Source organism: Phocoena phocoena, chromosome 6 (genome assembly GCF_963924675.1).
Source record: "Phocoena phocoena chromosome 6, mPhoPho1.1, whole genome shotgun sequence".
Classification (NCBI taxonomy): domain Eukaryota; kingdom Metazoa; phylum Chordata; class Mammalia; order Artiodactyla; family Phocoenidae; genus Phocoena; species Phocoena phocoena.
Window position 1 is genome coordinate 18,727,795 of NC_089224.1, and position 15,029 is coordinate 18,742,823.

Sequence of the window (15,029 nt, forward strand, 5' to 3'; positions counted from 1 at the left end):
TCCCACCAACAGTGCAAGAGGGTTCCCTTTTCTCCACACCCTCTCCAGCACTTACTGTTTGTAGATTTTTTGATGATGGCCATTCTGACCAGTGTGAGGTGATACTTCATTGTACCTTTGATTTGCATTTCTCTAATGTTTAGTGATGTTGAGCATCCTTTCATATGTTTGTTGGCAATCTGTATATCTTTGGAGAAATGTCTATTTAAGTCTTCTGCCCATTTTTGGATTGGGTTGTTTGTTTTTTTTGATACTGAGCTGCGTGAGCTGCTTGTATATTTTGGAGATTAATCCTCTGTCAGTTTCTTCAATGTGCAAATATTTTCTCCCATTCTGAGGGTTGTCTTTTGGTCTTGTTTATGGTTTCCTTTGCTGTGAAAAAGCTTTGAAGTTTCATTAGGTCCCATTTGTTTATTTTTGTTTTTATTTCCATTTCTCTAGGAGGTGGGTCAAAAAGGATCTTGCTGTGATTTATGTCAGAGTGTTCTGCCTATGTTTTCCTGTAAGAGGTTTATAGTGTCTGGCTTTACATTTAGATCTTTAATCCATTTTGAGTTTATTTTTGTGTATGGTGGTAGAGAATGTTCTAATTTCATTCTTTTCCATGTGGCTGTCCAGTTTTCCCAGCACCACTTATTGAAGAGGCTGTCTTTTCTCCATTGTATATTCTTGCCTACTTTATCAAAGATAAGGTGACCATATGTGTGTGGGTTTACCTCTGGGCTTCCTATCCTGTTCCATTGATCTATATTTCTGTTTTTGTGCCAGTACCATACTGTCTTGATTACTGTAGCTTTGTAGTATAGTCTGAAGTCAGGGAGCCTGATTCCTCCAGCTCCGTTTTTCTTTCTCAAGATTGCTTTGGCTCTTTGGGGTCTTTTGTGCTTCCATACAAATTGTGAATTTTTTTGTTCTAGTTCTGTGAAAAATGCCATTGGTAGTTTGATAGGGATTGCATTGACTCTGTAGATTGCTTTGGGTAGTGTAGTCATTTTCATGATGTTGGTTCTTCCAATAAAAGAACATGGTATATCTCTCCATCTGTTTGTATCATCTTTAATTTCTGTCATCAGTGTCTTATTGTTTTCTGCATACGGGTCTTCTGTCTCCTTAGGTAGGTTTATTCCCAGGTAGTTTATTCTTTTTGTTGCAGTGGTAAATGTGAGTGTATCCTTAATTTCTCATTCAGATTTTTCATCATCGGTGTATAGGAATGCAAGAGATTTCTGTGCATTAATTTTGTATCCTGAAACCTTACAAAATCCATTGATTAGTTCTAGTAGTTTTCTGGTGGCATATTTAGGATTTTCTATGTATCGTATCATGTCATCGGCAAACAGTGACAGTTTTACTTCTTTTCCAATTTGTATTCCTTTTATTTCTTTTTCTTCTCTGATTGCTGTAGCTAGGACTTCCAATATTATGTTGAATAATAGTGGACATCCTTGTCTTGTTCCTGATCTTAGAGGAAATGCTTTCAGTTTTTCACCATTGAGAATATTGTTTGCTGTGGGTTTGTCGTATATGGATTTTATTATGTTGAGGTAGTTTCTCTCTATGCCCACTTTCTGGAGAGTTTTTATCATAAACGGATGTTGAATTTTGTCAAAAGCTTTAATAATGATGTTTTAAACAACTACCTTTTTTTTTTTTGGCTGTTCCATGGGGCTTGTGGGATCTCAGTTCCCCAACCAGGGATCGAACCTGGGCCCTGTGCAGTGGAAGCGCAGAGTCCTAACCACTGGACCACCAGGGAATTCCCTAAACAACTACTTTCAGGATGCATTTAGCTCAGTGTATATGAGTGAATAAATGTGATAACATTCAGCAATGCATTGTGGTTACTATAGGACACTTGTAAATATTATTCTATTAATGCATATTTAACAAGCTCTTAACACAGTTATTTTAGTGAATGGAAATGCTATCATTCTGTGATACATGTAGTGAAATTTTAAGAACACATCTTATAAAGATGTTTCTTACAAGCTACTTGATATTTTTCAGAACAGTGGTATTTCAGTGAAGGGAACTGATATCTGTTATCTAATACACATAGCGATGTGACTATAATCACATACCAAAGATGTTTCTAAACACCTTCTTGCAGGATGTGTTCAGCACAGTGTTATTTCTGTGAATGGAAGTGATACCCATTCTGCAATGCATGTATTTAAGTGCTTAAGAACATTTGTAATGAAGATGTTCTAATAAGCAACTTAAAAGCTGTGTTTCTGTGTTATTTCAATAAATGGAAGTAATGCCCATGTTGTAATGTATGTAAAAGAATTCAAAACACTTGCAATAAAAATGTTTCTAACAAGCCAATTACAAACTGCACACTTGTCTGTGATCTCTCAAGTAATGGAAGTGATACACTTTCTGAAATGCATGTAGTGAAGTGTTTAAGAACATTTGGAGTAAAGATATTTCAAACAAGTGCTTATAAGTTACATTGATCACAGAGTTATTTTAGTGAATAAAAGTGATACCCATTCTGTAATGCCTGTAATGAAGTATTATAAGCTACCTTTAGCACAGTGTTTAAGAACACTTGATATGAAGGGTTCCTAAGAAACTACAGGCAAGCTGAATTCAGAATTGTGTCATTTCAGTGAAAGGAGAGAGATTCCCAAGTTTAATGCATGACGTGATATGTTTAAGGACACTTTAATAAAGGTGATTCTAACAAGCTACCTGCATGCTGTGTTCGACAGTGTTATTTCAGTGAATGGAAGTGATACCCATTCTGTAATGTTCATATTAAAGTGCTTAAGAATATTCCTATAAAGATTTTTTTAAGTACCTACTTGCAAGTGGGTTTAATACAGTGTCGTTTCAGGGAGTGTACTTATACTGGATATGTAACTCATGTAGTGAAAAATCTAAGAAAACTTTCATTAAAATTTTATTTTTAGCTAATTTCATACTGCATTAAGCATAGTGTCATTTTAGTGAATGGAAGTGATGCACATTCTCCTGTGGATGTAGAGAAGTGTTTAAAAGCATTTTTTACAAGGAGGATTCTAAGAAACTTGTTTGCAAGCTGTGTTTACTACACTTTCATTATAGACAGTGGAAGTGATATCCATTCTTTAATGTATGTGGTGAAGTGTTTAAGAACACTTGCACTAAGATGTTTCTGAAAGCTATTGCAAGCTGCCTTCAGCAATGTTATTTCAATGAATAGAAGTGACACACACTCTAATATATGGTGTAAAGATTTTAGGAGCACTTTTTTTTTTTTTTTTTGTGGTACGCGGACCTCTCACTGTTGTGGCCTCTCCCGTTGCGGAGCACAGGCTCTGGACGCTCAGGCTCAGCGGCCATGGCTCACGGGCCCAGCCACTCTGCAACATGTGGGATCTTCCCGGACCGGGGCACGAACCTATGTCCCCTGCATCGGCAGGCGGACTCTCAACCACTGCTCCACCAGGGAAGCCCTAAGAGCACTTTTTATAAAATTGATTATAAAAATCCATTTGCAAGCTGCATTCAACACAGTGTTATTTCAGTGAATGGAAGTGATACCCATATTGTAATCCATGTAGGAAAGTGTGTAACAAGGAGCACATGTAATAAAGGTGCTCCTTAAAAGCTACTTGTACCCTTTGCTTAGGAGAGTGTTCTTTCATCAAATGGAAGTGATAGACATTCTGTAATGCATGCAGTGAAGGGTTTCACAGTATTTGCAGTAAAGTACACTCTAGCAATCTACTTGTAAGCTGTGTTCAGCACAATATTCTTTCAGAGAATGGAAATGATGCTCATTCTCTAATGCATATAGTCACTTGTTTAACAAGACTTGTAATAAAGAAGTTCTAACAAGCTTCTTTCAAACTTTGTTCAGCATAGTGTTCTCTCGTTGAATGGAAGTGATACCCATCCTGTAATATTTACATGCAGTGAAACATTTCAAGCTACTTACAAGCTGGATTCAACACAGTGTTCTTCCATGAATGGAAATTATCACTATTCTGGAATGCCTGTAGTGAAGTGCTAAGGAAGACATAACTAAAATGTTTCTATGCAGCTCCTTGCAAGTAGTGTTCCACCCAGAGTTCTTTCAGTGATTGCAAATGATACTCATTTTATGATGCATGTAGTGTATAATAAGAGTTTTAGTAAAGATGTTTCTAGCAAGATACTATCAAGATGTATTCAGCCCAATGTGTTTCCTCGTTTGGAAGTATTACCCATTCTTTAATGCATGAAGTATCTAAGAAGACTTGTAATACACATGTTTCCAATAAAGTACTTGCAAGCTGCATTCACCAAAGTTTGTGTTCATTCAAGCTAAGTGATACCCATTTTGTAAGGCATAAAATGAAGGTTTTAGAATGATTTTTAATGAGTATGTTTGTAACAAGCCACTTGAAACTTCTTTAAAGGTGCTGTTCTTTTGAAGCCAGTAGCTCAGCACTGAAGCCAAGTCTGGAATGCCCAGGACAGATAGCTGATCAATTTAGCAGCCTGGCACTAGAAGCCAAGACTGGGGCACTCCAGGTGAAAAGCTGGTTGAATTAGCATCCTGAGAATGAAGGCCAGGTTCAGGATGCCCGTGATGCCCTGGATGGCCAGCTGGTTAACTCTGCAGCCTGGCACTCAAGGCCAAGGCAAAGAAGCTGGAGATGCTTGGGACAAATAGCTGGTTGACCTGGCAACTTGACACCATTGGCCAATTCTGGGACACCTGACTTCATTGACAGCTTGGCATTCAAGGCTAAGTCCAGGACACCCCAGATGAAAGCTGGTTGACCTGACAGCCTGATGGCTGAGGCCACATCAGGGACATCCATGAAGCCTCGATGTACAAATGGTCAAACCAATAATCTGGCATCAAGGAAAATCCAGGATGCCTGGGATATTCAGATGGTCAACCCAGCAGCCTGGCACTCAAAGCCAAGTCTAGGATACCTGGGACATCCAGGACAGACAGTTGATTGACCAGGCATCTTGACAACAGTGGACAAATCTGGGATGCCCATGATGGACAGCTGGTCAATCCAGTAGCCTGATGCTGGAGACTAAGTCAGAGATGCCTAAGATAAACAGCTGGACACACCGGCAGTCCAGTGCAAATTCAGGACACCTTGGAATGGACAGCTGGTAGATCCAGCAGCCAAGTTCAGAAGGCAAAATCTGGACTCCCGGGCAAACACCTGGTCATCCTGGCAGCCCAGCATCAACATCCAAGTCTGGGATGTCCAGAAATGACAACTGGTCAAACTGGTAGCGTGGTGCCAGAGGCCAAGTCCTAGACACCCCTGAAAGATATCTGGTTGACCTGGAATCCCAGCACCTGAGAGGAAGTCCAAGGTGCCCAGACACCCAAGATGGTGAGCTGGTTGACCAGGAAGCCTGACACCAAGACCAATTCTAGGAGACCCATGATCCACGGATGGATGGATGGTTGACCTGGCAACCTGGCATTGTGGACAAGTGTGGGATGTCAGAGATGACGTCTTTCACTTAGCTTGACACCTTCTAGATCCATTGGGTATTACAAATAGCAATATTTCATTCTTTTTTATGGATGAGTAATAGTCCAGGAATCATATACATACATATTTATATATTTTTTTCCCATTCATCTTTTTTTTTTTTTTTTTCGGTACACGGGCCTCTTACTGTTGTGGCCTCTCCTGTTGCAGAGCACAGGCTCCGGATGTGCAGGCTCACGGCCATGGCTCACGGGCCTAGCCACTCCACAGCAGGTGGGATCTTCCCGGACTGGGGCAGGAACCCGTGTCCCCTGCATCGGCAGGCGGACTCTCAACCACTGCGCCACCAGGGAAGCCCCCCGTTCATCTATTGATGGACACTTGGGTTGATTCCATATTTTGGCTCTTATAAATAATGCTGCAATTAACATAGGAGTTCATATATCATTTCAAATTAGTGTTTTCATTTCTTTCTGATAAATACCCAGAAGTGGAAATGCTGGATAGTATGGAAATTCTGTTTTTAAGTTTTTGAGGGATCTCCATAGTGTTTTCCATAGTGTCTGCATCGATTTATATTCTCACCAACAGTGCATGAGGTTTCCCTCTTCTCTACATCCTTGTCAATACTTGTTATCTGTTTTTGTTTTTGTTTTGTTTTGTTTTTTACAATAGCCTTTCTAACGTGTGAAGTGATATCTCATTGTGGTTTTTATTTGCATTTCCCTGATATTTAGTGATGTTGAGCATCTCTTCATGTGCCTATTGGCCATCTGTATGTTTTCTTGGGAAAATATCTATTCAGATCCTTTGCCCATTTTTATCATCAGGTTATCTGTTTGTTTGTTTGTTTTTGAGGTTGAGTCATATGAGTTCTTCATATACCTTGGATACTAACCCCTTACCAGGTATTTCATTTGCAAATATCTTCTCCCATTCAGTAGGAGGCCTGTTCATTTTGTTGATAGTTTTCTTCACTGTTCAAAAGCTTTTTACTTGGATGTGGTTCTATTTGTTTATTTTTGCTTTTGTTTCCCTTGCCTGACAAGATATATCCAAAACAATTGCTAAGACCGATGTCAAAGTGCATAATGCCTATATTTTCTTGGAGAAGTTTTATGGTTTCTGGTCTTATATTTAAGTTTGTAATCCATTTTGACTTTAGTTTTCTACATGATGTGAGAAAGTAGACCAGTTTGTTTCTTTTGCATTTAGCTGTCCACAACTTTTATAGATGTGTCTTTAACAGTGCCTCAAATGGACAGCAGTGTGATCAAAAAATACATTCCTTGAAATAATACTTTTTTCAAAATTGCATTTAACCAGTACTCTTAGAAATATATTTTACATGTGTCTGTAAACACTGATTTACATTTAATAGAGTGTGGGGAACTTGCAATAATACTGGTCTCAAATTCACATTCAAGTAGCTCTATTAGGAACAGCTATTATACATTTATCTTTAATACTATTTTACAAGCATATTAGCTTAGTGAACACATACATTTCTTGAAGAAATACTGTTCCAAAGTTCTCATGCATATATAACTCTTAGAAACCTTTTTTACATGTATATTTACAAGTTTTACATAATTTACTGTGTTGAACATATCCATTCTTTGAAATAACTTATCAAATTTGAATGCAAGAAGCGCTCTTAGAAACATATTGTTTACATGTGTCTTTAATCACTGTTTTACATGATCTGCCATGCATCTATTTCATGAAATAATATAATAAAATTTCAATGCAATTAGCACTGTTAAAAATCTATACATTTGCCTAGAATCACTGTTTTACATGCATTACATCCTTTTTTTGAAATAACACTTCTTAACATTGCATGCAAAAAGCACTCTAGCAATACCTTTTGTACACCATTAATCAGGGAAGGGCAAATAAAAACCACAATGATAAACCACCACACCTCTCAATTTCTCATGAAGGTAAACTTCTTCCTAACAACTTTTTAAATGTGCATAAACAGTGATTTAAATGGAGAACAGTGTTGTTGTTTTTTTAAATTTTTATTGGAATACAGTTGATTTACAATGTTGTGTTAGTTTCTGATGTATGGCAAAGAGAATCTGTTATACCTATACATATATCCACTCTGTTTTAGATTCTCTTCCCATATAGGTCATTACAGAGTACTGAGTAGAGCTTCCTGTGCTATACAGTAGGTCGTTATTAGTCATCTATTTTCTGTATAGTAGTGTGTATATGTCAATCCCAATCTCCCAAATTTACCCCTCCCCCCCTTACCCCCGGTAACCATAAGTTTGTTTTCTACATCTATAACTCTATTTTTGTTTTATAGATAAGTTTATTTTTACCTTTTTTTTAGATTCCATATGTAAGCGATACCATATGATGTTTGTCTTTTTCTCTGTCTAACTTACTTCGCACAGTATGACAATATCTAGGTCCATCCATGTGAGAACAATGTTCTTAACACAGCTACTCCTTGAAGGAACACTGATCTCAAATCTGCGTGCAAGTAGCACTCTTAGAAACGTCTTTTATAATTTCTCTCTCAACACAGTTTACAAGCATTACAGTGAGGTGAACTCATCTGTCCTTGAAATAACACTGTTTTCAAATATGGACACCAAATAGCATTCTCGAACCTCTTTTAAACTTTTTTTTAGCTTTGTTTTTATGTAGTACAGTATGATGAACACATCTCTTCCTAAAATAAGACTCATCTCAATTTTCCATGCAAGTAGCACTATTATATAAAATTCTTACACTTGTTTTAAAACATGATTTACATGGATAGCATTGTTGTGAATGCATTTATACCTAGATAACACTGTTTTCAACTTCCCATGCAAATAATACTTTTAGAAACATCTTTTATACATGTATCTTTAAACACTGCTTTGCAAGCAATACACTGTAGTGAACATATCTATCCCTTGATAGAACACTGTCCTCAACTTCACAAGTAAGGGGCAATCTTAGAAACATCTTTTATACCTGTGTCTATAAAACCATTTTACATCTATTACACGTGGTAAATACATCTATTTCTTGAAATAACTCTATCAACTAGAGGTGAAATAGCACTCTTAGATACATCTTTTATACGTGGCTCTTTACACACACTCTTTTATAATCATTACAAATGGGGAGCACATTCATTCACTGAAGTAACATTATTCTCAACTTCTCACAGAGGAAATACTGTAAGAAGCATCTTTTGTAGATGTGCACTTAAACAATGCACATATAGGCAGTCCAGTGTGGCAAACACATTCATTCACTGAAATAACCTTTCTCACACCTTCTCGACAAAGTGGCCCTTTTAGAAACATGTTTATAACATTTGTCTCTAATGTTTACCATGCAGACCGATGTGGCAAATATTCATTGAAATAATGCTGTTCTAAAATTTGCACACTAGTAATGTTACGTGAAATTTTTTCACACGTCTTTAACAGTGATTTAAATGCAGGCAATTGGATGGACAATCATTCACTGAAATATTTTTTCAAATTCACATGAAAGTAGTACTGTGAAACATTTATATATATGTGTATTTAAACAGCTATTTGTATATGGAGTGAGCTGATGAACACATTTATTCTTTAAAATAATACAGTCCTCATAGGGGCTCATATGAGCTTTGTTAGAAATATTTGTTTAAATGTATCTACAGGGCTTCCCTGGTGGTACAGTGGTTAAGAATCCGTCTGCCAATGCAGGGGACACAGATTCGATCCCTGGTCCAGGAAGATCCCACATACAGTGGAGCAACTAAGCCCGTGCGCCACAATTACTGATCCTGAGCTCTAGAGCCCGCGTGCCACAACGACTGAGCCCGCATGCCACAACTACTGAAGCCCACGTGCCTAGAGCCCGTGCTGCACAATGAGAAGCCTGCACGCAGCAACGAAGACCCAGTGCAGCCAAAGATTAAATAAATAAAATTTTTTAAAAATGCTATGTCATGTTAAAAAAAAAAAAAAAATATATATATATATATATACAAAGCTTCTTTCCAACCCAGGTGTGGCTTCTTCAATGGACCAAGCTGCAACACAGTATTGATTTGACAGAGCCTCTGCTTCTATGATGTCTGTCTCACAGTGGCTCCAATAATCTCTATACTGCATAATAAAGCCAAACTCTGGAAACAAACAAACAAAAAAACCCCCTTCTTTCCATATAGAACAATGTGGTGAACAATTACTTCACTGAGAAAACATTGTTCACTATTTTTTGCAGATTATTGAGATTTAATTGCCAAATAACATTGTGTACTTTAAGGTGTACAATGTGGAGATTTGATACATGTATATATTGTGAAATGATTACCACAATAAGTTTAGTTAACATATCTATCACCTCACATAGTTATCTCTGTATAGTTATCTCTGTTTTCCATGATGATAACTTGTAACATCTACCCTCTTAGCATATTTCAAGTATATAGTATTGTTAACTATAGTCACATTGCTGTATATTACACCCTAGAACTTATTCATCTAAAATTTGGAAGTTTGTTCCCTTTGACCATCTTAGCCTCTCCCACCTATATTCCTTACCTTTCCCTGCCAAATACCACCTACTCTCTGTTTCTATGACTTAGGGTTTCTTAGATTTCGTGCATAAGTTAGGTGCTACAATATGCATCTTTCTCTGTCTGACTTATTTCACTTAGCATAATGCCCTCAAGGTACATCAATGTTGTTGCAAATGGCAGACATTTATATGGTTGAAATATATTCCATTACATATATATATATATATATATATATATATATATATACACACACACACACACACATAATTTTCTTTATTCATTTATTGATCAGTGGACACTTAGGTTACTTTCATAATTTGACTACTGTAAATAATGCTTAAAGAACATGGAGGAGCAGACATCTCTTTGAGAGAGTGACTTCATTTGTTAAGAATGGACACCCAGAGAGGAACTGCTAGATCATATGGTAATTCTATTTTTAATTTTTAGGGGAAACTTCATACTGTTTTCCAGTGGGTGCACCAATTTACTTTCCAACCAGCGGTGTACAAAAGTTCCCTTTTCTCCACATCATTGCCAACACTTGTTACCTCCTGTCATTTTTATAATAGCCATTCTAACCAGGTGTGAGGTGATATTTCTTTGAGGTTTTGATTTTCATTTCAGTGATGATTACTGACATTGAGCAACTTTTCATGTATCTGTTGGCCATTTGTATGTCTTCTTTGTGAAAAAAATGTCTATCCAGGTCTTTTATCCTTTTTTTAACCAGATTATTTATTATCATTATCACTATTATTATTTGATATTGAGCTGTATGAGTTTCTTATATATATTGGAATTAACCCCTTATTAGATGTGGCTTGCAAATATTTGCACCCATTCTGTCAGTTGCCTTTCATTTTCTTATTTCCTTTGTTGTGTGTGGAAGCTGTGCAGAAGTTTGATGTAGTTCCACTTGTTTATCTTGGCTATTGTCTTTGTGCTTTGGTGTTGTACACATAAAATCATGGCCAAGACCAATGTCAAGAAGCTTTTCCCTATATTTCCTCTGAGGAGTTTTATGGTTTCAGGTCTTACACTTAAGTCTTAATACATTTGAAGTTAATTTTTGAGTGATTTAAGAAAAGGATCCAGTGTCATTATTTTGCATGCGAATATCCACTTTTTCAAATACTATGTACTGAAGAGACTATCTTTTCCCCATTATATATTCACAGTTCCCTTCTCAAATATTAGTAAGCCATATACACATGAGATTTTTTCCTGTGCTCTCAATTCTGTTTCATTATCTACATGTGCATTTTTATGCCAGTACCATTCTGTTTTGATTAGTATTGCATTTTAATAGAGTTTGAAATCAGAAAGTGTGAAGCCTCCAGCTTTTTAAAAATTATTTCTCTGGATTACTTTGTCTATTGGGGGTCTGTTGTGGTTCCAGATTAATTTTAGCAATTTTATATTTCTGTGAAAAATGTAATTGACTCTTTGATAGGGGTTGCACTGAATCTATAGATGCCTTTGTATTGTAGGGACAGTATAACAATAACAATTCTTAGGAATGGATAAAGAAGATGGGGCACATATATACAATGGAATATTACTCAGCCATAAAAAAAATGAAATTGAGTTATTTGTAGTGAGGTGGATGGACCTAGAGTCTGACATACACGGTGAAGTAAGTCAGAAAGAGAAAAACAAATACTGTATGCTAACACATATATATGGAATCTAAAAAAAAAAAAAAAGGTTCTGAAGAAACTTGGGGCAGTATAGGAATAAAGACGCAGGCGTAGAGCATGGACTTGAGGACGTTGGGAGGGGGATGGGTAAGTTGGGACGAAGTGAGAGAGTGGCATGGACTTATAAATACTACCAAATGTAAAATAGATAGCTAGTGGGAAGCAGATGCATAGCTCAGGGAGATCAGCTCGGTGATTTGTGACCATCTAGAGGGGTGGGATAGGGAGGGTGGGGGGGAAACACAAGAGGGAGGAGATATGGGGATATATGTATATGTATAGCTGATTCACTTTGTTATAAAGCAGAAACTAACACACCATTGTAAAGCAATTATACTCCAATAAAGATGTTAAAAAACCAATTCTTCCAATACATGAATGTATCTTTCTGTTTATTTATGACTTCTTCAGTTTCTTTCATCAAAGTCTTATAGTTCTCAGTGTACAGATTTTTGCCACCTTGGTTAAGTTTATTCCTAAGTATATTATTATTTTTGATGCTACTGTAATGGGATTATTTTCTTTATTTCTTTTTCAGATAGTTTTTTCCTAGTGTAATGAAATGCAGCTACATTGTTTTCTATATTCTGTATCTTGTTACTTCATTAAATTTGTTTATTAGTTCTAAATGTTTTTTGCATAGGAGTATTTAGGATATTCTACATATATAATAATATGTCATCTGCAAAAGCCAATTTTACTTCTTTCCTTCCAGTTTGGATGCCTGTTCCTTCTTTTTCTCTTCTAATTGCTCTGGCCAGAACTACCAATACATTGTTGAGAGGACAGGTGAAAGTGGCATCCTCCTCTTTTCCAGAGGAAAAGATTTCAAACTTTTTCTGTGGAGTAAGATGTTAGCAGTGGGTTTGTCATATATGACCTTTATTATTTTGTGGGATATTCCTTCTATGTCCACTTGTTGAGAGTTTTTATCATGAAATAATTTTTAATTTTGTCCAATTCTTTTTCTGAATTTATTGAGATGATAATATGATTTTTAACTTTCCATTAAAGGGGTGTATCACATTTATTAATTTGTATATTTTGTACCTTCCTTGCATCCAGGGACAAATTCCACTTTATCAGGGTGCGTGTTCCTTTTATTGTGTGACTGATTTGGATTACTAGTATTTTGTTGATGATTTGCATCTATATTCATCAAGAATATTGGTTTGTGATTTTTGTTTCTAGCCATGTCCTTATCAGGTTTTGGAAGCAGGGTAATTCTGACCTCAAAAAAAATGAGTTTGGGAATGTTTTCTCCTCTACAATATTTTGGAAGAATTTGGAAAGATTGGCACTACTTCTTTAAATGCTTGGTAGAATTCACCTGGAAAGCCATCTGCTCCTGGGCTTTTCTTGTTGGGAGGTTTTTTTTTTTTTTTTTTGCGGTATGTGGGCCTCTCACTGCTGTGGCCTCTCCCGTTGCGGAGCACAGGCTCCGGACGCGCAGGCCCAGCGGCCATGGCTCACGGGCCCAGCCGCTCTGCAGCATGTGGGATCTTCCCGGACCGGGGTACGAAACCGTGTCCCCTGCATTGACAGGCGGACTCCCAACCACCGTGCCACCAAGGAAGCCCGGGAGGTTTTTGAATAGTGAGTCAATCTCATTACTCATTATAGGTCTGGTCAAATTTTCTCTTTCATCCTAATTCAGTCTTGGCAGCTTGTATGTTTCTTGGAATTTATCCATTTCTTCTAGGTAATCCTATCTATTAGCATTTAAATGCCTATAGTAGTCTCCTATAATCCTTTGTAGTTCTGTGGTATTAGTTACAAAGTCTGCTCTTATTCCTGGTGTTAGTTTAGCTGAAGTTTTGTTGATTTTCCTTATTTTTTTTAAACTAGCTCTTCATTTGTTGATTTGTCTATTGTTTATCTGATTTTCACTTATTTTTGCTCTGATCTTCGTAATTTTCTTCTGCGAAACTTGGGTTTGCGTGTTTTCTTTTTTCTAATTCCTTGAGGTAAAAAGTTACATTGTTTACTTGAGATCTCTTTCTATCCTTAATGTAGGCATTTTTCACTATAAACTTCTCTGTTAGGAGCACTTTTGCTGAATTTCATTAGTTTTGCCATGTTGTATTTCTATTTTTATGTATGTCAGAGTGTTTTTTACATCTCTTTTTATTATTTTTTGATCCATTGGTTATTCAGGAGTATGTGTTTTAAAAATTTATACATATGTGCACATTTCCAGGTTTCCTCCTATTATTGATCTCTAGTTTCATATCATTGTGGTAAAAAAAAATAGTACTTAACGTGATTTAAATATTTTAATTTTGCTAAGACTTGCTTTGTAACCTATCATATGCTTTTTCCTGGAGAACATTTCATGTATCCTTGAGAAAATGTCTATTCTGTTGGTGCTGGACTGAATGCTCTGTGTATATCTGTTAGGTCTATTTAGTCTAAGTAGAGCATAAGTGTGCTCTTTCTTTATTGATTTTCTGTATGGATCATATATCTGTTGTCGAAAATGCGGTAATGAAATTCATACTATTATTGTATTGCTGTCCAATTTCTCCCTTCAGATCTGTTAGTATTGACTTAATATATTTAGGTGTGCCAATGTCAGTTGTATAAAATTTACAAGTGTTAAATCCCTTGCTGAATTGACCCTTCAATATTATATAATGACTTTCTGTGTCTCATGTTAAATTTTAGGCAAGTCTATTTTTTCTGTTATAAGTATAGCTACCCTTGCTCATTTTTGTTTTTGTGGTTTTGTTTTTGTTTTAGGTTTCAGGTGGGGGTGGGTCTTTATTCAGTGATGCTTTAGTCTCAGTCTCTGCCAGGGACTGGAAATGGGGGTGATCATCACACTGCCCCCAGGTTGTCCCAGACTTACCGTCTTAGAGGAAGGAGGCAGGATGCCTGCTGTCCTCTGAGAACAGCCTGGGAAGCTAGGCTAGCACTGGGGCTGGGGGGAACAGCAGAGCTGAGATCCCCACCTTCAACCCCCAGTCCGAGCTATATGTGCAGCCTGAGGGGGAGGGGCTGAGGGAATCCTGGCCAAAGCCTCCCACACACAGCCCTGCTCTTGCTGTTCCACTCATGATCTCTGCTCCCACATTCACCTCGACACTCCAAAAGCTAGACCCGTGTTCAGCTCCTCCAGGCCTTTAGTCCTGGGGAAGGACAAAAGTAGGGAAGCCTATCAGGGCAGAGGGCCCCTGGCCGGGCAGCTTCAAGGGACGTCTCCTTTCTGCTGCCCATCGGAACATAGGCCCCTCCCTAGAGAGTAAGGGAGGTGATGGCCTCAAACATCGCCCCCCCCCCTTACTGGCATCCCACTCTGTCCCAGCACAGCAGCCCAGAGCACAAAGCGCAGTGACCATGGGGCTGGTG

At 37.4% G+C, this 15,029-nt stretch overlaps 1 protein-coding gene across 1 annotated transcript in view; it reads left to right on the forward strand.

Annotated features, from left to right (window-relative positions):
* Positions 1 to 15,029, forward strand: part of LOC136124998 (zinc finger protein 420-like) — a 96,013-nt gene that overhangs the window by 41,178 nt on the left and 39,806 nt on the right.